This window comes from Biomphalaria glabrata, chromosome 13 (assembly GCF_947242115.1).
Source record: "Biomphalaria glabrata chromosome 13, xgBioGlab47.1, whole genome shotgun sequence".
Classification (NCBI taxonomy): domain Eukaryota; kingdom Metazoa; phylum Mollusca; class Gastropoda; family Planorbidae; genus Biomphalaria; species Biomphalaria glabrata.
In genome coordinates, this window is record NC_074723.1 from 21994879 (window position 1) to 22020087 (window position 25209).

A 25209-nucleotide genomic window follows, 5' to 3' on the forward strand; every position below is an offset into this window, starting at 1 on the left:
TCTATCTATCTATCTGTCAGCCTTCCTGTCTGTCTGTCTGTCTATCTATCTATCTATCTGTCAGCCTTCCTGTCTGTCTGTCTATCTATCTATCTATCTATCTATCTATCTATCTATCTATCTATCTATCTATCTATCTATCTGTCAGCCTTCCTGTCTGTCTGTCTGTCTATCTATCTATCTATCTATCTATCTGTCAGCCTTCCTGCCTGTCTGTCTGTCTATCTATCTATCTATCTGTCAGCCTTCCTGCCTGTCTGTCTGTCTATCTATCTATCTATCTATCTATCTATCTATCTATCTATCTATCTATCTATCTGTCAGCCTTCCTGCCTGTCTGTCTGTCTATCTATCTATCTATCTATCTATCTGTCAGCCTTCCTGCCTGTCTGTCTGTCTATCTATCTATCTATCTATCTATCTATCTGTCAGCCTTCCTGCCTGTCTGTCTGTCTATCTATCTATCTATCTATCTATCTGTCAGCCTTCCTGTCTGTCTGTCTGTCTATCTATCTATCTATCTATCTATCTATCTATCTATCTGTCAGCCTTCCTGTCTGTCTATCTATCTATCTATCTATCTATCTATCTATCTATCTATCTGTCAGCCTTCCTGTCTGTCTGTCTATCTATCTATCTATCTATCTATCTATCTGTCAGCCTTCCTGTCTGTCTGTCTGTCTGTCTATCTATCTATCTATCTGTCAGCCTTCCTGTCTGTCTATCTATCTATCTATCTATCTATCTATCTGTCAGCCTTCCTGTCTGTCTATCTATCTATCTATCTATCTATCTGTCAGCCTTCCTGTCTGTCTGTCTGTCTATCTATCTATCTATCTATCTATCTATCTGTCAGCCTTCCTGTCTGTCTATCTATCTATCTATCTGTCAGCCTTCCTGTCTGTCTATCTATCTATCTATCTATCTGTCAGCCTTCCTGTCTGTCTGTCTGTCTATCTATCTATCTATCTATCTATCTGTCAGCCTTCCTGTCTGTCTATCTATCTATCTATCTATCTATCTGTCAGCCTTCCTGTCTGTCTATCTATTACTCATCGGCTACACCCGTTGATTTGTTCCTAGGCTACACTTTGTGTTGACCAAAACCACTTCTCTTTTGTCGCACTTCCAGTAAAACGGCCCGCAATTCAATGCTTCTACAAACATACTTATTTCTAGTTCGTGAATTTTTATACCTTATACATTGTAACTGAATTTTCTCTCTCTCTCCTTCTCTCTCTCTATCTGGAACCCTCCATATTTTAAAACCCTTGAAAATTAACTTGAACGACTAGTTTTAAACGCCTCCCTCCCAACCCCCACACACAAACAAGCATAAATACTATTTTTTGCCATGAATTCAGATATCCCTTTTTCTCCCACTACTATTTGTTAGTTTTTTAAAATTGATTCATGAGTTGTCATCGATAATAAATAATTGGGCCAAATTTCAACTTGATCCAAGAATGTGAGGTGGGAGAAACGTGTAAAATAATCCACCCAGACAGACAGACAAACGGAGTGAGTCAATACAAGCGTTGTAAAATACGTATGGTGCTGCAATTAAGGGATGAACTCATGCGCAAGCAAGAAAAAACATACAAAATATTCAAAAAACAAAAAAACAGAAAAGGTTATATTAACCGTAATTCTATCAATTAGTTTGGATCAGCCATGAAATTAAGTTTGTAATAGATCTAGACAAGGCAATAATAAATCTGTGCGATTACAAATATTTTAATAAATATTTCAATTTTATGCTTTTAGCTTTCTCAATACGCTATGATCCTAACACTTGTGTGGACAAGTTGGGGAAGAGAGGGGGGTATCAGGGGGATTGCTTTCTAACGCATTCTTTTTAAAAAAAAGGTGAACAACCTGAATTCGAACTTGAGGGCTAAAGCCTCCTCAGCCTTCTCAAGGCTATGCAGTAGTTACTACGCAAGGGAAATGATTTTGAAAATAGAAATTTTATGGTTATGTATTGTTAGTTTCAAACTTTCTCTCTCAAAAATATAAAGGGAACTAATTCAACTTATACCACCACATCAGCCAAGTAAAATGTTTTCCCTTTTTCTAGATAACAAACAAAATATTTAATTACCAATAGTTAAATAACAAATTGGTTTATTTTTTTATATTATTGATTATTGTTTTTTTTTTTGTCAGGTAAAAGAAAATAATTGTGCAAAATTTCAGCTTGATCCGAGCTTTGGTGTGGAAGAAATAACGTGTACAAACTTTTACCAGACCGACAAATAGACAGAGTTGATATAAGCTTATTAAAAAAAGAAGAAAAAACTCAATTTTAAATCACGTTCACAAGAGAAAAATAGTTTTTATGAATTATTTTTTTTTTATAATTTAAAAGTCACATTTTTTAAATTCAAGCGGGACATTTTGGCGCCGCCGCTTTAGCTCGACCAGTTTTGTCGCAATTCTGTTTGACGAAGCCGTTTAGGTGCGCAAGGGTATGATGATAATTTCTAAAACCCATAATTCCCCTCCCCGTTCCCTTGCAACACTCTTGAAGACGAGGACCTACTATTACTTTCCAACACCAACTTTTAACATGTCGTAAGCCTTTTGAAAAAAAAAAAAAACAAGGCTCACAATTCCATGGATACCAACAATAATCATTTGGGAGGATTATTCCAAGAGATTACAGGCGTGGTTCTGCACGCATCTGACAGCACGCTGAACATACATCAAGTAAGGATCAAATTCAGGAGATATCGAGATTTCAAGGCAACATTAGACTGATCTAATCATATTCAACTACACCTGTTTTGAGTTTTATTTATTGTTTAAAACAAGCTTATAGTTTTTAGTTCCATTGTGTAATCTACAAATGATACTAAAACTATGTAACAGATGTTATGTGTTCTAAAAGAACCAAAAAGAACTCGTTAAATTAGAATTTCAATTAACTATTAAGTCATGTAAAGGAGAATTTCTCCTTTGGAGGGGGGGGGGGGTGGACGAGGAGGTGTCGAAGCCACCTAATTTATTTTTCAAGGGGCAAAAAAATGTTATTTTCATTTGAGCTATCAATCCATGCTTGAATATTAAACGAATAAAATGACACAATATGTATCAATACAATTTAAATTACAATTTTTAACATAAAAAATATTTAATCTTCTAGTAGAGACATTGCACAACAGCTGCAGAAAGAAAGGTGAAAATACAACGGCGCCTGGTGATCACATGTTGCCCAACCTGTGACCTCAGTTGTGTATCAAGGATTGGCCTCTTTAATCACTCAAGAAGTTGCAAAGGGATTATACTATTTCGCGAGACCCAAAATGCCACAGAGAGAGAGAGAGAGAGACAGAGAGACATTTTACGCTACAGGCGTCTGCAAAAATATCGACTCAAAATTGTTTGAGGCTCAGATCTCAAAACGCCTCTGCCAATGGGATTTTTGTCAAATATCTGTGTACTATAGTCGGTATTCTGCCCTTATATTGACAACCCTTGTGTGACAAAAAATTATAAGGTCTGCGGCAACACGTCTTACTTTACATGAAGACGATCTTACGTCCTGAAATGGAGTGTGCTTGAGTGTCTCTATGGTGACGGTTTGGAAGAAGTTAAGATTGGTTTTGAATGATGCAAGATAGGTGGCATAGTCGTCAGCGGTTTGAGTTAGGACTGCAGAACGTGAAAATGAAAAGACGTGTTATTGTAGTGAGTTACATTTTGTTAAGAATACAATTTTATATTCTTACAAAAGTCTTCAATCTTTATTCCATTTCATCGCTAGTCTATTTTGTCTATATTATGAAAAAAAAGTAATATTTACTAGTGTTCACCAAAGAAGTGATTCAAGTGATTTCAAGTTGTACAAGTTACAATAGAATAAGTCTACAGCGGTTTAGTTGTCTACCAGCCGGCTAGTTCAATAAGTCTACAGCGGTTAAGTTGTCTACCAGCCGGCTAGTTCAATAAGTCTACAGCGGTTAAGTTGTCTACCAGTACACAGAAAACATAAAGTGAAGGACTGCTCACAACATGTCAAGACTTACGACGATCAGGTCCACTACAGACGTACGACGATCAGGTCCATTACAGACGTACGTGCATCGAATGTCCTTTTCATAATAGAATTGGCGTGTGCTGCATTCTGCTTTATTAGACTTTTGACCTGCGACTTCTTTCTTTTTTTAAACTATAGTGAGTATTGCAGTCTTAATATTGTCTCGTTCCAGCCCTTTTTACTTTAATACTTTTATCTTTTTTTTTGGCGCACTCTTTTTTATTAGATAGTTGTTGACGCCAGGAATTTCTGAAGCTCAGAACGTAATAACACGCGGTACGTCGAGGCTGCACCCGGACACCGATATCGAAACTTACTGGATAAGAGGGGGAGGACCTGCTACCTATCCAGTACCATCTCCAGAGAGAACCTTTTCTACTTTAAAAAATTATTTAAAATGTATTTAAATTATGTAAAAAATGCTATTTTAAAACAAAAACAAAAGAAATACTAGACTAGCTTTAACGTTCATTGCTTAGATCTAAATATAGAGACTAAACAGATTGTAAGTATTTCTGCAAAAAAAAAACACACCAGAAAATGTTATTTTAATGTTATAACTTTAAGTTTCTTCCTTGTCTAATTACACTCCGACAGGTTCAGCAAAGTTTTCATTGTCAGAAGAGGTAATGGATATAAGCACTCCACTTCCTATAAAATGCTTCCTAATGGCATGCGTCTCAATTAGCCTCTGACAACCAGTTCAACTCCTGGCCTTCACGTGTGGCTCGAGATACTGAGCCTGGCGGAACTATTTTCACTAACAGAAGAAAGGGCGAAGGCGAGTAGCTGGCGCCTTAACCAGTAAGCTTCGACAGGAGGGGCTCTCCAGCCATAGCTGGCTACCCACTAGGCGAAGAAAAACTCTGAATTCAAACCTCTTGCAGATATACCCAAGTGTGGATAAGGCTTCGGGAGTCAACTCGGAGGAAAAATCAGGAGCCAGCGACCTTAAGGCAAATTGCAGCACTCAGCGCTACATCGTGGGAGAGCCTGCAACTCCGCTGACCCCAAACAGTATCGGCGCTTGCTGGATACATCAGCTGCATGGAGAAATGGGAACCGATATGTGGGCGACACCGTTCCGACCCAGCTAATGCCCAGGCATTCATCTCATCATCTATGAGATGAACCATAGTCGCTTCACAAATGAAGGAGGCCAAATACACTCTTACAACCATGCCCTCAAAAGGGCAAGTGGGTCTCGAACAAAATTTGTTTTTGTCTGGGAAAAGGCGGTGGGGATGCGCAAAAGTTTGCAAAAGACTAATCTAGTGTATTGTATTATCCCAATAATTTTATTACTGAGATCCATAAAAAAAAAGTTATTTTATAGCTCAACACAAGCAAATGACAATTTCTAATTCTACCTGAAGAAACATTTTTAGTTTAGAAATACTAGATCTATTAATGTCTTCAACTTTAAACAAAATAAGATCGATCTACAGTCAAGGAAATAGGAGTTTCTATTCACACGATAAATAAATTTCATGATTAATGACCAGCCAAGTGTGACAAGTCAAAAACTCGCTGTCAGAGTCACTCAAATTTATCACAGCATTAATTATTATTTTTCCTTATTTATTTATTTTATTTTAATTATTTGTCCATCCTACCCCTAAATCATTCACCCGCCACACCTTTTCCGCTCCAGGCTAGACTTAGTTGACCACCTTGGAGATAGCTAAGGCGCGTCCTTTCATTTATCTGCCCTTGATCGGGGAAAGGTAGACACGCAATCTCTTTTGTCTTCCCGCCGGATGTCTGAAGGACGGTCGCAGTGGACACCACCTTGTGTGGGATGCAAGTCGCTCCCCCCCCCTTCCCACTTCTCTCTATGATCTAGGAGATTACTCGAGTCAAAGTGCCTCTCGACGCTCCCATCTTAAGTCTAATTCACCCACGTGTAAGATAATTCTTAGCCTAGGACATTTCCTGTGTCCGCCCACATTCTCCAGGCCTGTATATAAGTAGATTCAAATCAAGCCAGACCCTTTCACTCCTCTATCGCTGTCGATCGAGTCTGGACTATATCATTTATTCTCCCTCCTAGAGGAATACCTGGTGGTAAGCCGAACTTAATCACAAGTTCCATCTTAATTACTTTTGTGCTATTTCCGTTGGATATCATCATGTGTATTTTGCTTAGTTCATTTATATTTAATTAGTGCATTGTGTATTTCTCACTGGAGTAAGTAGAAAACATAAACATGTGCTATGTATATATTTTAGTATTGCATTAATCTATTAATGCTACGTTGCTCAATTGATCATTGATGCAACCATGTATATATTTGTACACCTTATTTTATTTCCTTTATCTCGGTTGATCGCCTTGATGATTTTACTATCGCACTAATACTGCGCTTAGAAAGGAGATATGAGTTATCTCCCCTGTATTGAATTATCTCCCCTTTACTCACTTTACCCTAATGAGAGTTGCGCCGCTTGAACGGACACACCATTCAAGCGCGCTCCATTGTTCTCGACCCACGGTCATATGTAAACAATCATCTGGGTCGCTGACCACCGCCCAATTCAACCCCCCCCCTTTTCTTTCTCTATCCACCTGTGTTGTTCATTTGAGATTATTATTTCCCCTTCTATGTACATTTTATGTTATTATTTCCCCTTTTATGTACATTTTGATATTGCTACTATCATCCATCTATTTTCCAAATCCCATTTGTCATCACCTCCCCCTTGTGCTCTAAAGCAATTTTACCAATCTGACGAATGCACCTCAGTCGAGGGCATCGATAAGATGTATGAGAGACATGTCCTAACTTGTCTTTATTTATCCGCAGCCTCCCTCAGGTGTCTGCCTATTGCCTAGTTATTGGATCAACGATCTATTTACCTGCAGTTGTGCTTAGTGCTATTCAGCGCTGCACTTGCCTATTTATTTATTGGATCAACGATCTATTTACCTGCATTTGTGCTTAGTGCTATTCAGCACTACACTTTCCTACTGAGATCTGCCTATTTGCTGTTGCTGTTCAGTGTCTACACGACACTACTCAACTCTACTACTTGGCGCTATCGGCATTGCCCGCCTATTCGACAGCCCACCTGTCATCTTATTAGGTGCGACGTCCCTATGGACTCAGGTCTGTGCGAGACGTCATAGCTACGCCAACCCTCTGCAACTCACTGGACATATCCTGTCAACTACGCTGCCCACGGCAGATCAGCTCTGCCCGCAGTAACCTTGTGCCCACGGTAGCCGGCCACCCGCCCTACTGTGCCCACTACCGATACTAGAACTTGGGATTGAGACTCCACAAGAACTATATCACCGGCGTCCCTCTATCCGCTAGAGCGCCACCTCCAGCTGCAGAACCTCAAGCCAGGACACAGCCAGCTGCGACATCAACAGGACAACCAGCTAAGTCAGAGGACAAAGTGACATACTCTCTTATTAGGTGCAAGAGTGATGATTAAACATATTATTCACTAGAGATAGATGCAAACCCTCCCCCTTTTTATTCTTATATGTATATTTATGTAAATAAATATTCTTTTATTTTAACTTTTGTATCTATCTTTCATTGCTTGTCTTGTTGCGTGCCTGCTCCCGATTCATATGATGATAAGTGGGGGTGTGATAGCTTTAAAAATAATCATCCCCTAGACATAAAACGCGCCAAACACACATCACATTCCCCCCCCTGTCACACCAAGTAAAGAACGCTGTCAATGTTCGAAGCAGGGCATTTTGGCACAGGCGTTTTGGCACAGGCGTTTTGGCACAGACGTTTTGGCACAGACGTTTTGGCACAGACGTTTTGGCACAGGGCGTTTTGGCACAGGGCGGTTTGGCACAGGCATTTTCGCACAGGCGTTTTGGCACAGGCGTTTTGGCACAGGCCTTTTGGAGCGTGAAGTTTAGACGTAAAATGTTTTAGCTACATTAAAATGTTAATTTGTTCTTAAAAATAATGATATCTCTCTGTTTGTGTATTTTAATGTCAAGAACTATTACCTACATTTGTCAATTACTTGTTAAATAAACTTCAGATGTGTACTTATGTCACTAACATTATATTATATGTGGGATTTAATAATGTCCAAAAACAAAATGAACCAGTGAAAGAAAAAAAAATCGATGCTCTGTTTTTATCAACAAAAATTATTTTTTTTAAATTCATAGTACTAAAGGAAAAAAAATCGAAAACGGGTGGATGTCAACAGTTCCTTTTAGCTCACCTTGTCTCTAATTTATGAAGGTGGTGGAAACATGTTAATATCAGGGTCTCGGGTTTGAATATGACCTTTCATACTTAGTATGTTTCACATGTTTCAGATATTTCCTCAGATAAGAACATCCTAGCCTAAAGCTCCCACAGAATTTTCTGGTATAAAACTCCCAAAGATGAAATTTTACTTTTCTTATTGAAACCACTGATTTGAACCAAAGGAAAATTCCTTCACACAAATACCCTCCCTCACAGACGACAAACAACTAACAATGAAGGTTAACTGGTAGAAACCATTTCAAGCAACAATGGGCAGATACAAACACACACACACACACAAATAGGCATTACAGGGTGTGGTGGGGGCTCGGTGATCGATCCCAGGAATTAAGGTAAGAGGATAAAGCTGGTCCAGTGGTCGCCCACACAAGCTCAGGTTAGAATGACGGTATGGTGCCAACACTACGTCATTTGTGCCAACAGAGCGAATACATTGTGACAGTCATTCACGCGAGAGACTAGCTAAATTCCCATGATATTAGAGGGTGCCAGCTGGCTATCACAGCTATGCTAACGGCTATGCTAGCTCCTACCTATGCCTAAATGTAGTGTTATCTTTTTATACGAAGACATATTGTGTTTTACTTTCTTCACTTGGATTAAAAGCTATGCAGAGATAACTTTACAGCTCATCATTTCTTTTCCAACTCAGCACCAAGCAAATGTCCGATTTGCGACTTCGCAAAACTGTCCTACTTCGGCTTCTCCCTTTAAACCCCCCCCCCCCCCATGCAAAACTTTTTTTAAAATTACAAAATATGCATATTTAATGTTAGAAAAAAATGCATTTTTTTTTAAAGTACCGGCTTTCGATTTCTTTAATAACAAATATGACTTGATTATGAATAATGTAAAAGTCCTCTACGAAAATCGGGCAATGTCACCAATGATACTTTAATACTTTGATACCTACTATATTTATATGTGTTTAATGCGAAATTTGTATCAAAAATGTTAAACCGTTGTACATAAGGAGATGGTATTTGGTTTTAAAGTGGATTCAAATGTGAAGATAAATCAGAGGACATGGGCATACGAAAATTAGATTGATATAATCAATAATTAATATCGCCATTAACTAGACAAGAGTCATAACTGGCTAGAGATTGAAATTAATGAGTTTTAACACAAACAGAAACGCACAAACAAACACACACACACACAGAAACACTGCAGAACACATACACAGAGAAACACACCCACTCTCACCAATAAACGTGTTAACCACCATTAATGTAATTGATGTTGAAAAAAACTTTTTTTGTTTCGCTTAATTAAGGTCAAGGTTGTTTAGTGTTTTTGTTATTGTTGTGCATGTTTCAGGTGTTCCCTCTGATTACATCCTAGCCCGAACCGCCAGCATAACGACGTTCAGGATTCGAACCTAAGACCACCGAGACGACTGTATAGAGCGCATACCACACGACCCGAAAGTTTAAGATATTACCGACAAAAGAATATGTACCCATCTCAACCATCGCCCCTAAATCTACTGACATGCTGTTAGATAAATACTAGCTAAATAATATTGAAATGACAGAACCGATCAATTCTTTATATGTCCAATAAAGCTGAGGACCAAGCCAGATGGTCCAGGGTTGTAAAGATGTCAACCACCGTGTCCCTCTTTAACAATACACGACCTTGCACTTGGAATATAAGCGTTAATAAACACTCACACGCGCAAGTGCGCACTTAAACCTCTAAATATATTAGAACATTGACTATTTAAATACGATATTCGAATTTAGTCTTATTAAATTTTAATTTTGATTGAGATAGTCCCGAATGCCTAAAACCTAAGCCTACCCGACGATCAACCTTACCTCTAAAGCAATTACATAATTAGTGTTGGTATTCTACTTCACATTTTTCAACTGTAATGAAATATATATCAACTATTATCAACAATTAAAAACAGCAATAATCCTTAGAGGAAAAAAAAATCCATGTCTTGGAAATCCTAACTCTGGAAGTAAGCACAGACCTTCTCGAATGAACGAAATTCACGGAGACCCAGCTAGATCCAAGTTCACTTGTGACACGGCTCATTCAGTCTCTGAGTCATTTGTTCTACTATTCCAAACACGGAGTTCAATCGCCAACTACAAGGGAACAACAGGCCATAAGGAAACTAGCCGCAACACTATTTAGTGCTGACGTCTCTTCTACAATAGAAATGTCGGAGAGGCAGAGACGACAAAAATAGAGAATAAAAAAAAAAAAAATTATAGCCAAGGGGAGGTAACGCAATACAAGACAGTCCGCGGGTGGAGTTATTTAACTTGGAGACGGCATCAGTTTCTCTGGTGTGGGCATCCTTCTCTTCCCTTCTCTTCCCTTCTCTTCCATTTTGCCGCTATTGCTATCTCTACCCAATCTGTGTACCACCCACCCCTCGCTCTCTAACGCCCCCCCCCCCGCGCCGTTTCCATCTTTCTTCGTCCCATCTTTAGCACTAATTGTGTCCATTCTAACTGCTGCCCCAACATGGGTGTTTGTTTGTTTTTATTTACCGCTACGGGTGGGGGGTTAATGAAAATTAAATTTAAAAAATCTCGCACAACTAATACGGGTGATACGGGTGGGTCACAATTGGAATTTCTGCCTGGCCAACTTAGATGTGTTTTGTAGCTGAACCTTTAATAAATTATAGTACTGTACACGCTTTTCCACAACATCCATTTTAGGATCAAGTTGAAACTTTACACAATTATTAATTAATGTACCTAACAAAACATATATCAATTTAAAAAATTAACTAATTAGTCAAGGAATTATTTGTAATTGAATATTTTGTTTGATATCGAAAAGGGAAACAAATTCTACATTATTGATATATATATATATATATATATATATATATATATATATATATATATATATATATATATCGGTTAATGTGGAGTTCTTTCCCTTAGAAAAACTTTGTTGTTGTTGTTTTACAGTATTTTTGTCCATTTTGCTTGTTTGATGATGTTGTTTTCAGTTTTGACACTCAAAGTGAGCTGGTTCTAACAAGCTTCTGTCAGGACAGTAATTGCGTCATCTGCCAACTTTTAGGCTTGTCATCTCATTCAAGTCCGTCTCTCAACTTTTAGGCTTGTCATCTCATTCAAGTCCGTCTCCCAACTTTTAGGCTTCTCATCTCATTCAAGTCCGTCTCCCAACTTTTAGGCTTCTCATCTCATTCAAGTCCGTCTCCCAACTTTTAGGCTTGTCATCTCATTCAAGTCCGTCTCCCAACTTTTAGGCTTGTCATCTCATTCAAGTCCGTCTCCCAACTTTTAGGCTTCTCATCTCATTCAAGTCCGTCTCCCAACTTTTAGGCTTGTCATCTCATTCAAGTCCGTCTCCCAACTTTTAGGCTTCTCATCTCATTCAAGTCAGTCTCCCAACTTTTAGGCTTGTCATCTCATTCAAGTCCGTCTCCCAACTTTTAGGCTTCTCATCTCATTCAAGTCCGTCTCCCAACTTTTAGGCTTCTCATCTCATTCAAGTCCGTCTCCCAACTTTTAGGCTTGTCATCTCATTCAAGTCCGTCTCCCAACTTTTAGGCTTGTCATCTCATTCAAGTCCGTCTCCCAACTTTTAGGCTTCTCATCTCATTCAAGTCAGTCTCCCAACTTTTAGGCTTGTCATCTCATTCAAGTCCGTCTCCCAACTTTTAGGCTTCTCATCTCATTCAAGTCCGTCTCCCAACTTTTAGGCTTCTCATCTCATTCAAGTCCGTCTCCCAACTTTTAGGCTTGTCATCTCATTCAAGTCCGTCTCCCAACTTTTAGGCTTCTCATCTCATTCAAGTCCGTCTCCCAACTTTTAGGCTTGTCATCTCATTCAAGTCCGTCTCCCAACTTTTAGGCTTCTCATCTCATTCAAGTCCGTCTCCCAACTTTTAGGCTTGTCATCTCATTCAAGTCCGTCTCCCAACTTTTAGGCTTGTCATCTCATTCAAGTCCGTCTCCCAACTTTTAGGCTTCTCATCTCATTCAAGTCCGTCTCCCAACTTTTTCGACTCTAAATGAGGCTCGCTAATTTAGCTCCCTTGACTAACCTAAGATACATTGATTGGAGGAAATCAAAGATGGGGCTCTGTTCCAAGACAAATCCCAAAAGCCCACGCGAATGTCATAGTTCTTTTTTCCCTCTCTTTTTTTTTTCCCCATGACTTAACCTTACTCCAGAAGCCCACACACAAACACACACACATTGTTTACAAACCAAACCACATACTCATGTAAGGCAGTCCTCATAGATCTTTATTAGAATTAGGAGCGCGTTGTCACTTTGTTTCACCGTGAGTCTATGCGAGGTCATTCGTTGTATTGGTCTCAGTCTATGGCAGAAAATGTGTGTGTGTTTTTTTTAAAGTAACACTCATACATATATCAAGGGAAAAAGTGTTGAAATGATTACTTCCCTTTTCATTCATAGGGACATTGGTGTTAAATCCCCTGAGACCATTATGACTCAACCACTGTGTGACAGGTTGGCACCCACTCTTTTGGACTTTTTTAAATTATTGGATTCCACAGCTGAATCTACTAATATATTTATTTCTTCTACTAAAGATTAAACTTGAAATAGGTATGTTTTTTATTATGTCTGAGCTAAATGAGGCAAAATATGTAGGTCGCAGCTGGGACTGCGTATCCACATGGAATACTGTACTCCTCATCAAACTTCGGAGTCGAAGAAAAGCTTTGTAATTATGAATATTTTATTTGAAAGATGAAAAAGTTCTTCAAGAGGTGGTAGCTTTGTTTGAGTGATATGAGATGCGTTTTTACAACTTTACTCTGTCTGTCTGTCTGGTAAAAAGTTTGAGCACGTTATTTCCCCCACACCCAAACTCGGATGAAGCTGAAATTTTGCACAATTGTTTCTTTTATCTGACAAAACAAGAATCAATTAAAAAAAAAATAAAACCAATTAGTTAATTAACTATTGGTTATTATTATGTTTGCTATCTTAAACTAGGGAAAGAAATCGTACTTGACAGGTATGGTGGTATAAGTTTAATTAGTCCCCTTGAGGACTCTTAAGCCCTGAGTGAACATTTTTATTATGCCTCTGAAAAACGATCATGTAAGGCAGACATCATAGATGACTTCCTCTTCACCTTCCCCCCCGTCCCCAAAAAAAAAAACAACTCCCCCCCCCCAAAAAAAAACAACTCCCCCCCAAAAAAAAACAACAACAACCCCCCCCCCCCCCAAAAAAAAAAAAAAAACTGGTCCAGACATGTGATAGGATCATAGTAAAAACGATTCGTACACATATTTGTAATTGCACAGATTTATTATTACTAGGTAAATCATACATAGAGTTGAAGCTAGGTGCTGAAATAAATGTGATACATACATATATTAATATTACTTGACTTGATCAAAGTAATTGATACAGTTACACTTAATGTAAGATTTAATTTTTGTTGTGGTTGTTAACTAGTATGTTTAGTCGATGTCTTTGTGCCTACTGGTCCCTGGTGCTGCTATTTATGTATGTCTAATATATGTATGCATCACATTTGTTTCAGCACCTAGCTTCAACTCTATGTTTAATATATGTATGTATCACATTTGTTTCAGCACCTAGCTTCAACTCTATGTTTAATATATGTATGTATCACATTTGTTTCAGCACCTAGCTTCAACTCTATGTTTAATATATGTATGTATCACATTTGTTTCAGCACCTAGCTTCAACTCTATGTTTAATATATGTATGTATCACATTTGTTTCAGCACCTAGCTTCAACTCTATGTTTAATATATGTATGTATCACATTTGTTTCAGCACCTAGCTTCAACTCTATGTTTAATATATGTATGTATCACATTTGTTTCAGCACCTAGCTTCAACTCTATGTTTAATATATGTATGTATCACATTTGTTTCAGCACCTAGCTTCAACTCTATGTTTAATATATGTATGTATCACATTTGTTTCAGCACCTAGCTTCAACTCTATGTTTAATATATGTATGTATCACATTTGTTTCAGCACCTAGCTTCAACTCTATGTTTAATATATGTATGTATCACATTTGTTTCAGCACCTAGCTTCAACTCTATGTTTAATATATGTATGTATCACATTTGTTTCAGCACCTAGCTTCAACTCTATGTTTAATATATGTATGTATCACATTTGTTTCAGCACCTAGCTTCAACTCTATGTTTAATATATGTATGTATCACATTTGTTTCAGCACCTAGCTTCAACTCTATGTTTAATATATGTATGTATCACATTTGTTTCAGCACCTAGCTTCAACTCTATGTTTAATATATGTATGTATCACATTTGTTTCAGCACCTAGCTTCAACTCTATGTTTAATATATGTATGTATCACATTTGTTTCAGCACCTAGCTTCAACTCTATGTTTAATATATGTATGTATCACATTTGTTTCAGCACCTAGCTTCAACTCTATGTTTAATATATGTATGTATCACATTTGTTTCAGCACCTAGCTTCAACTCTATGTTTAATATATGTATGTATCACATTTGTTTCAGCACCTAGCTTCAACTCTATGTTTAATATATGTATGTATCACATTTGTTTCAGCACCTAGCTTCAACTCTATGTTTAATATATGTATGTATCACATTTGTTTCAGCACCTAGCTTCAACTCTATGTTTAATATATGTATGTATCACATTTGTTTCAGCACCTAGCTTCAACTCTATGTTTAATATATGTATGTATCACATTTGTTTCAGCACCTAGCTTCAACTCTATGTTTAATATATGTATGTATCACATTTGTTTCAGCACCTAGCTTCAACTCTATGTTTAATATATGTATGTATCACATTTGTTTCAGCACCTAGCTTCAACTCTATGTTTAATATATGTATGTATCACATTTGTTTCAGCACCTAGCTTCAACGTTTACGTTGTTTACGTTTACACCTTAATTGCTCACACCCACTGAAGCTTCTATATGTAATGTGTTTATGTTGTCCACTTGTCATTAGGAGAGATACACAATTAGATAGAGCCATCGTTTGTCTAATACATGCCTAACGGCTGTCTGTGTCGGCTCTATTGAAGGCTATCTAGGGCATGTGACCTTTGACCACTGGGGTGGTAATTTGCATACGGGCGAAATGACTCTGGATCAGAAGAATGATTTTTTTGGACATTCCGATGGTCTAGAGGTTAAGTTCGCTATTCGTTTATGTTTAATATATGTATGCTGCTAAACATGAATAGGGTCGAGGGCAAACACTAAATGTGAACTTTAAGTTGGAAGCAAGATATTTTCATTTCACATACTGTACCGCCATCTTGGTTATCAACTCCTCCAAGAAAAGGGACAGTAGTCTAATAGACAAAGGATCATAACTCTTGCAACATCTACAGCACTCGTGGTAGATTTCTTTTGTTTTGTTGATGCTCAGGGTACAACGGTCTGGTCCTCACTTTTGGTGAGACTGTCTGGTCCTCACTTTTGGTGAGACTGTCTGGTCCTCACTTTTGGTGAAACTGTCTGGTCCTCACTTTTGGTGAAACTGTCTGGTCCTCACTTTTGGTGAAACTGTCTGGTCCTCACTTTTGGTGAAACTGTCTGGTCCTCACTTTTGGTGAAACTGTCTGGTTTTCGCTTTTGGAGACTGGAGATTTTAGCTCTATGGATGCAAGCTACATTTATCTATCAACAATCGTATTATAATATCACTCGGTCTCTTTTACAACATTTGTTATGCCATGAAATAGCATATCATAAAGTTATTTAATCCCTTGTTTTTCATGAATCAATTATTAGATATGTGAAAACAAGTATTATAGTGAATCAATAATTGAAACTTTTTTTCCAAAATCAATTATCTCTACTTGAGCAAGACCCAATGTAAGGTTCACGTTGTTATTTGTATTATTTTTCTTAAGTTTATATAAAGTGGTTTTTAGATACAATATATTTGTTTTGTTTTTTTTAACCAATGATCATTTGTAAGGTGATAGTCTATAAATAGTGTATGTGTGATCGTGTTTTTCTTTGTGTGTGTGTAATGCGTTGGTCGTAGGCGGGAGACAGTGAAATGTCAGATCATGTTCACATTCAACACAGTTCACATAAAGATGTGGATTATATTTTCTTCACTTGGGGTATCTGCTTTCTTTCTCTGACTGAACTTATTCCTTTTTAAATCTTTAATTTTTTAAAATCTTTTTTTAAGTTCTTGTCTTTGGTCTTCATTTTTATTTAAAATTTGTTTTTTGTTTTCTGTAATTTCTTTCATAGCTTGTATTCTGTCTACTTGTCAGATAGATTACATTCAATACTAAGGAACACGGCAAACACATCTTGAGAAGAGAGCAATATTAAAACAATTGCAATTTAGTTTGTAAAATTGACTTTCAGTTTTAAGCTTGTCTTGATACACTCAGACTTATCCAACCAAAGACACACAGAATAAGGTAGACACGTTTATAATTACTGGGATCTATTTCAATGTGTAAGACACACCAAAGAAGAGGATGATACTGTACTTGTAACTCTATGTAGTGAGCTAAATTGAAGAGCAGCACTTTTTGTAGATGAGCTAAATAGAGACATTACATTACCAACTCTACGTGACAGACTTAAACATAGAGACATTACATTAATAACTCTACGTGACAGACGTAAACACACACACAGAAGCTACATTACCAGCTCTACGAGATAGACTTATACAGAATGACAAGTACTAGAATCGGAATATTTTTTATATCAAGTATAAACAATATATAACAATATACAATTTATTTTTTTTACAAATCAAAATTTATCCAAATGGGAAGTACTCCGCCATTAAAACTATATGTATCAATAATGTACCAGTTATTTCCCTTATTTGATATTAAAAAAAAATTAATTACCAATAATTAATTGACTAATTGGTGTTTTTTTTTCATTGATTTGTTAGTAATATTAGGTACAATAAATAATTGTTTAAAAGTATCAAGTTGATCGAAGAATACGTGAGGGAGAAACAACGTTAAGAGTTATCTAAGGGGACTAAAACCAAAAAATATCTAAATGCTGAATGATTAGTTTCCCTTGTTGGTATCTAACAAAATATACACGATACAGGAGTTAATTGACTGATTGTTTTTTTTTAATTGATTCATGTCTTGTCTATACTAATGAATAATTGTGCGAAGTTTCATCTTGATCCGAGAATGCGTGTGGTAGAAATAACGTTGATGACAGACAGACAGACAGACAGAGTGAGTTGATATAAGGTTTGTGAAAAAAAAGCAAAGATGTTACTGGAAGTTGAAAGATAAAACCTTCTACAATAATCTTCCTATCCACACACTTGCACAAACCATTACACACACACACCTGATTTAAAACAAAAATTAAACTGCAATGACCTGCTGTTAAATGATCGCCATTTTCGTCCTTGACATTAAAGGTTTCAGCCACTTTCTGTTGACTACGAAATCGCAGACTTCAAAGTATTCATAGCAAATTATTTACATTTCGATTGTGCACATTCTGAATCAAATGTTCATTTATTAACGGCTTGGTGATCTTCGACCTTTCTCATTTCCATAGGGTCACGTGACAGAGATCTAACAAGTTGATCGATCTAATGTTAAAACTAATATATCTGCAATTTGAAAATAAAGAAAGAAGAGAAGAAGAGAGAGAGAAAGAGAAGGTAGAGTTGAAATGTTGAAATCATTCATGATTAAGAAAGTGGACATTGACCAGCATTGATAAATGTCTTAACTTGTCACCTCCGGCTCAAGTTTTGAATGCCACAAGAAGACAAACACTGGCTATTGGAAATATCATTCAAGTATAGACGTTACTAGTGGTATTGCTGTAACCCTGTTTCCCCCTGACTAACCAAGTATAGACGTTACTTGTGGTATTGCTGTAACCCTGTTTCCCCCTGACTAACCAAGTATAGACGTTACTTGTGGTATTGCTGTAACACTGTTTCCCCCTGACTAACCAAGTATAGACGTTACTTGTGGTATTGCTGTAACCCTGTTTCCCCCTGACTAACAAAGTATAGACGTTACTTGTGGTATTGCTGTAACCCTGTTTCCCCCTGACTAACCAAGTATAGACGTTACTTGTGGTATTGCTGTAACCCTGTTTCCCCCTGACTAACCAAGTATAGACGTTACTTGTGGTATTGCTGTAACCCTGTTTCCCCCTGACTAACCAAGTATAAACGTTACTAGTGGTATTGCTGTAACACTGTTTCCCCCTGACTAACTATTTATTCCACGTGCGAAGTAGGGGGATTTTTGTTTCTGCTGTCGGGGTAAATTACCTGAGCTTTCTGAGGTACTTTGTAAATGTGTTAAGAAACTTTAGTTATGATTTTGGATTTCTTCACTGAGGATTTGGGGATTGTTTTCTTTAATGTGTGTTAGTGAATGGGGATATATCTAATGGATTTGGAAATTGTGACATTGTTTCTTTTTACCGGGAGTATCGATTGATTAAAGTTGGATTTGGCTTCTGCAATCAGAGAGATACTAGTGACCTGAGAAGCGGCGAGTTATTTTCTTTAGTTCACCCCCACGTCATAACAGTATCAATGGGGAGACTAGAAGAGTTCTGGGGCTCCTTTGAATAAATGTTACCAAAGTGAAGAACTAAAATGTTAGTTTCGTTACTTCGTACATTGAATTCTATAATATTGGATATAGTATTTTACGAAGCTAAAATCATTATTTATTCTATATTATGTGTTTCACTAGTTACAAATTAAATTGTTGTTTTATGTTATGTATTCCGGTGAAAATTTCATTATGAATCCACAAAGCACTCAAGTGGAAAAAGTTCAATCACTAAATCGAAAATCTACTTCTTGACGGTTCTCACAGTGTGAAAGGCAGGAGCGCTCCGAACTTTCCAGTTCAAATCCTACTCTAGGGCTGGATAAAATATATATATGCCAATTTCTGTATTATTTTAGTGCCTAGTAGTGAACAAGAAATACATTAACTAAATGAACTTTTTGTGAGATAATGTTCGCAAACAGTGGCAGAGCTATGGTGGGGGGATGTGGGGAGAATCAGAAAATCCCCCCCCCCCCCCCCAACTTGTTCGAATTTTTTTTTTACATTAAACATTAAATATTGCGCCATTATCATATGTCATGATGTCAAATATCAAAATGCAGGGGCCCCTAATGAGATCCAGCCCCACCCCCACCCCCCCACTGGGCCACCAAATGATGTCAAATTCCTATCTACGTCACTATTCACAAATGTAGCGTGCACCAGTAATGTCAACCTGTCTCCATCGGTATGATATATCCATTCATGGCCTAACGTAAGTGTTTTAGCAATTTGATTAATTCATATTCTACTCGTCCGCATTGGGATTCAAATTCAAGAAAGTTTATTGAATGGCCAAGCGTATTATCACTAGACCACTACTCCCATTAAGGCAGTAAGGAGCTCGCGTAAACTGATTGACCAAAAGACTCTTTCAAATTATTTGTGAGCTTCGACCCCTTCTCTTTCTAAAATCCCAGTTTGTACAAGAGCCACTTCTTTGTCCTTGGCTCCAAAATTAGAGCCAATCATATCCCCACCAGATTCCCCCCCCCCTCTCTATCTAGTGTCCACCTCACGTCAATTTAGACATTGACCTGACCTGCTCACACTGGCCGTTACAGCTCGAGGTTGTTTGTTTTGATTTTTTCTTTCTCTGTACCGAGTCTTTAATTGGCTGGTTGATCTGGAGAAAGGGATGGGGGTGGGGGGCTCAAGCTGGAGAAAAGGGGGGAGTAGTTTAGCTTCCCTCCCACTTCCCATTCCGCCATTATTATTCAGCACCCGGCTCTGAAGCAACTCCAATGATCGTTACGTTCATCAACTTTCAGTTGAGTTCCCTCCCCTTAGAGAGTTGTAGCGGTAGGGTGGTGTTTTTTTTTTTGGTATTATTTCCTGCAATATTCTGAGTCTGTTCTTTCTTTCGTTATTTCCACATCCCTCTACGTCAGAATACTTTTCTCTCTCTCTCTCTCTCTCTTCTACCCTCTTCTGCACTATCTTTCTATCTTCTCCACTCCCTCTCTCTCTCTGTCTCCTTCTCTCTCAATTTCATCACTTCGTTCTCTCTCAGTCTCTGATTTTGCTTAGTTTCTCTATTTTACATCTATGTCGATATTTCTCTCTATCTCTCTTTCTCTCTCTCTCATCTTTTGCTCTTTCTCTCTTTCAACTCAATCTCTCATTTATTCCCCTATCTATCCATCGATCTTCAGAAAAGCCATCTCAGAAAAAGTCGGGCGAAGGTCAGTAAACCACCTCGCCACCCACGTCAAAGTTAACTTCCATGGACGAGGTCATCTCTAGATTTGCACAGTAGCACTGATCCAACCCACGCAGCCACTTTGAGCATCTTAAAATTGTTGGCAATTTCCGAGAAACAAAAGCAGATAAATTAGAATATATGCAAAATGATTTTTTTAAAATTTAATACATAACTGACAAGTAAGTATGCAAGAATAAATGGCACAGATGGAAGCATAAAAAGACTCTCATGAAACTATGGATAAGAAATTGATCCACGTCAAAGTATACATCTCTGATGAAGTCTGTTTATTTTAAGAGTTTAGCTAATCCATTTCTTCTATTATACATTAAAAATAAAACAATAAATCTTGAGTTTGTACTAGTATTGGGTCGAATGGCTTATACAGGCGAAACGTATGGCTTCCGTTAAATTCAAAGTAGCAAAGAAGACAACATTTATATCGAAAGGTTGGTACAACATTCATCTTCACTTTGCTCTACTGACTTTGAAGTCTTTTTTTTTTTTATTATTAGTTCTCGGGAGCTTTTACCCAAATTAAAGGATTACCATACAGATGGAGAAAGATAAAGAGAGAGTATAAAAGAGAGAGAGAGAGAGAGAGAGAGAGAGATGGACAGAATGCCCAAACTCCCACTGCGTTTAGTTGAAGAACTTCTTTTAAAACTGAAAAGCTGCACTCTATGAATTCTCAAGGTTTAATATTGTTAACATCTCCGCTGTTTGGTACGGTGAATGGTAGAGTTCTTAAACATGTAATATTATTCATTCGTTCTTAAATAAGAAAACATGACAAGATTATAAATAAAACATTTACTAGTAAATGATGATAAAAACAGGAACCATCTGAAAATTTCAGGTTGCTAAATGTAAATTTCAGGTCGCTAAATGTAAATTTCAGGTCGCTAAATTTAAACATGGCGATATAAGTCAATAATTATGAATCTACGGCCAGTAGGACATATTCAGATGGGACTCAATAATTATGAATCTACGGCCAGTAGGACATATTCAGATGGGACTCAATAATTATGACTCTACGGCCAGTAGGACATATTCAGATGGGACTCAATAATTATGAATCTACGGCCAGTAGGACATAGTCAGATGGGACTCAATAATTATGAATCTACGGCCAGTAGGACATATTCAGATGGGACTCAATAATTATGACTCTACGGCCAGTAGGACATAGTCAGATGGGACTCAATAATTATGAATCTACGGCCAGTAGGACATAGTCAGATGGGACTCAATAATTATGAATCTACGGCCAGTAGGACATATTCAGATGGGACTCAATAATTATGACTCTACGGCCAGTAGGACATATTCAGATGGGACTCAATAATTATGACTCTACGGCCAGTAGGACATATTCAGATGGGACTCAATAATTATGACTCTACGGCCAGTAGGACATAGTCAGATGGGACTCAATAATTATGACTCTACGGCCAGTAGGACATATTCAGATGGGACTCAATAATTATGACTCTACGGCCAGTAGGACATAGTCAGATGGGACTCAATAATTATGAATCTACGGCCAGTAGGACATAGTCAGATGGGACTCAATAATTATGAATCTACGGCCAGTAGGACATATTCAGATGGGACTCGACAATTTCAGTTAGTGATCGGATTTTCAAAAGACCCAAGGGTTGAGAAATTGTATAAGTTTGTCTAAGAAGCTCATTTAGTTTAGCTCATCTATGAATTCTTAAAGATTTTTTTTAGTGATAAATGATTTAGATTTATCTTCTTATGTTATAAATTAAAGACGTTCCTTCAAAACAAGATAATTACGTCCTACGTGAATCAATATGTTGATCCATTTGTGCATGTTAATTAAAGAAATCAACTCTGCTAAGTCGTTGTTTTTCCTATCAGATTCACGCATTACGCTCCATGCTCTAATGGAACCATGGATCACTTGTACGACGTTGTCCTAGCATATTCAAAAAGAAATGTGCCTTTAGTTTTGTGTCTTTCTGAATATTGTATCAGGTTTTCTTATATTTGTAAGTTATGGTTCAATTCTATGTATTATATAGAGCGACGTAGATGTGCCATTTATACGAATGTTAGAACAATCCAATATTTAGATGATAGACAACGACACTTATCTACATTTCACACATTATCATCTTTTAATTACAAGAAAAAAACGATCGCTATCCTTAAAGAACAAATTATATTTTTTTCTAAGAACTTTTACTTGTAAAAATAGCCATATGTTCAAAACTAATCGGGTCAGTGTACAGAAAAGCATGGTCTACTAAAATTCAAGAAACATTAGAAAATTCAGATCGAAATCCCAGAGGAAATATTCTTGTAGGCGTTCTATGACATGCCTCAGCTTTGAATAAAGGAAAATGTTCCCCAATAAGGAACTCAAAGAGAATCTGTCGCGTTAATATAAAAAAAAAAGAAAATGTTCTGTCAAGTTTTATACTCCTGGGAAGACAACAAGAAAGAAGTTTAAAAAAAAAAAGTGGGATTGCATGTCTAGGATGAGTATTGATTTATTTATGAGAATCGATCCAAACATAGAGTGAAAGAGGAATTTCATTTTCTTTATGAATAAATGTCTTTTTTTTTTTTAACTAGCCCCTGGAGTGATACTATCCGCTAGTTGTGTGAATGAGATCGACTTGAGGCTGTTCAAGAAAGAAGAAGGACATTATGATAGATCTTACAGAACAAGGTTTTCAAGAGCTATTGATAGATTTACAGGCAATTTTGTCGGTAGAAAAAAAAGGCAATATTCTCTATATGATTTCTCTTCTACATGCTGTTAAGCAATAGTGTATGAAAGTGTATGCTACAGAAGTGCTGTTTCAAAGTGTATGTTATACAAAAGATATTTGAAAGTGCAGTTTAAAGTATGTTTTTAAATGTTGTTTAAAACAGTATTTGTAGATGTTTTGAGAAAAGATTTAGAATCAAAGTAATTTTTGAAAGCTGCTTTTATTTGAAATACTTCTATACGATTCTTCTGAAATACAAATTAAAAAGTCACTATAATAATGTTTCAATCAGTTGTTTTCACTTATATAATGAAAAAGTAATAACAAAAACCTGCAGATACAGCAAAAGTAAGTCACGTCTATCACATGGTCTGTTTGGTCTCGTGTTCATTGCATGACCAACTTTTGTATATATAGTTACAGTATATATAGTCAGTGGCCAAGGCCTAGCTAGGGATTTGGGGACTGGGGGGGGGGACTAGGCCTCTATAGTTCTCATTAGTTACATGCAACAGAGCCACTAACTTATATAACTACGTAAGTAGCAAGATTTCATGGCAGTGGCTTAAAACTTCATGTCCGACATTTTCTTCCAATAGCATTTGGGGGGGGGGGGGGGGGGAGGGGGGGGGAGGGGAAATTTTCATTGGGTTTATGTTATTCTATTTTCTTTTTATTTGAATGGGTTTTAAAGTTAATTAGATCAACCTGATAGTAAGAATTTAAATAAGAAAAATACCTAATCATAATTCTTTGAAACATCATTTCTTTTTGTGTAAAACCGCAGCCACTGAGTTGATTTGTAAGCTCGATTTCAAACCGAGTCTATAATATTCGGGTTTAAGCATTTTTTTTTTTTTCAATGGCAAAATAAGTGTCAATACTCCAGACAAAAAATGAATTGTACTGAAGCTTTGATTAATTTGATAAATGAACTTATTTTCCACGACCATTACAACAAAGCGTTAAATCAACTTTGAAATCAATATCTAGTCAAGTGATTCCTTCTTAGAAGTCTTATTTGCCTTGATTACATATTAGACTATTTATACAGCACATTTTGAAACATTTTGTGTTTCAACTTTTTACCTCGTAAAATGCGAACGTACAAAGAATGTACAATTAGTCTCAATTAAATCAATTCCATACTAGTACATAACTAAAGTATCTAGATTACTGGAGAATAAAAATATTATTTCAAGAAATTTATATTATTAATTTAAATGAAAATATTTCTCACATTGCCTAAAGCAGCTCTAATTTAAATCAAGATTTCTCACATTGCCTAAAGCAGTTCTAATTTAAATTAACATTTCTCACATTGCCTAAAGCAGTTCTAATTTAAATTAACATTTCTCACATTACCTAAAGCAGTTCTAATTGAAATCAACATATCTACATTGCCTAAAGCAGTTCGAGTCATGCTATAGAACTTCTAGATAATCTATACAATGAATAGGCAATGTATGAAATCAAGAATTCATTTCGTACTTGGCCTGGCGTTTTTAGGTATTCAATAGAATGCCAGATTTCGCACAGTGCGGTATAATATAAACTTGTTTTCCTTTTCGTATTTCCATATATGCCATATAACACTTAGGGACTGAACTATGCCGTAATTCTGCAATAGCATGAAAAATAAAGGGAAGTAATCGTGACAATAATGAATCTAGCCTGGATTGCAGCCCTTCTTGTTTTCTAATTTGTATTTTTTTTTTACCTATTTGGAGTTTTAATTAATTATAGGCCGCGTGCTTCAAAACAGCACAGATACTTATAAATATTCAAAAAGTTAAAATTACGAGTGCAAAATCACACATACACAAGATCAACATCTCGCACACATTTCATTGTCT

At 36.9% G+C, this 25209-nt stretch overlaps 1 protein-coding gene across 10 annotated transcripts in view; it reads right to left on the reverse strand.

The window, feature by feature from the left end:
• Positions 1 to 25209, reverse strand: part of LOC106057400 (rap1 GTPase-activating protein 1-like) — a 508422-nt gene that overhangs the window by 171315 nt on the left and 311898 nt on the right. The window contains exon 1 of one of the 10 annotated variants that reach the window (XM_056007683.1): positions 10289 to 10669. The exons of 8 other annotated variants lie outside the window; for them this stretch is intronic. The gene's annotated coding sequence lies outside the window, so the exon portion shown is untranslated. Of the gene's footprint in view, positions 1 to 10127; positions 10670 to 25209 lie in introns of those variants that run through there. One more of the 10 variants, XM_056007684.1, reaches the window with a different exon arrangement.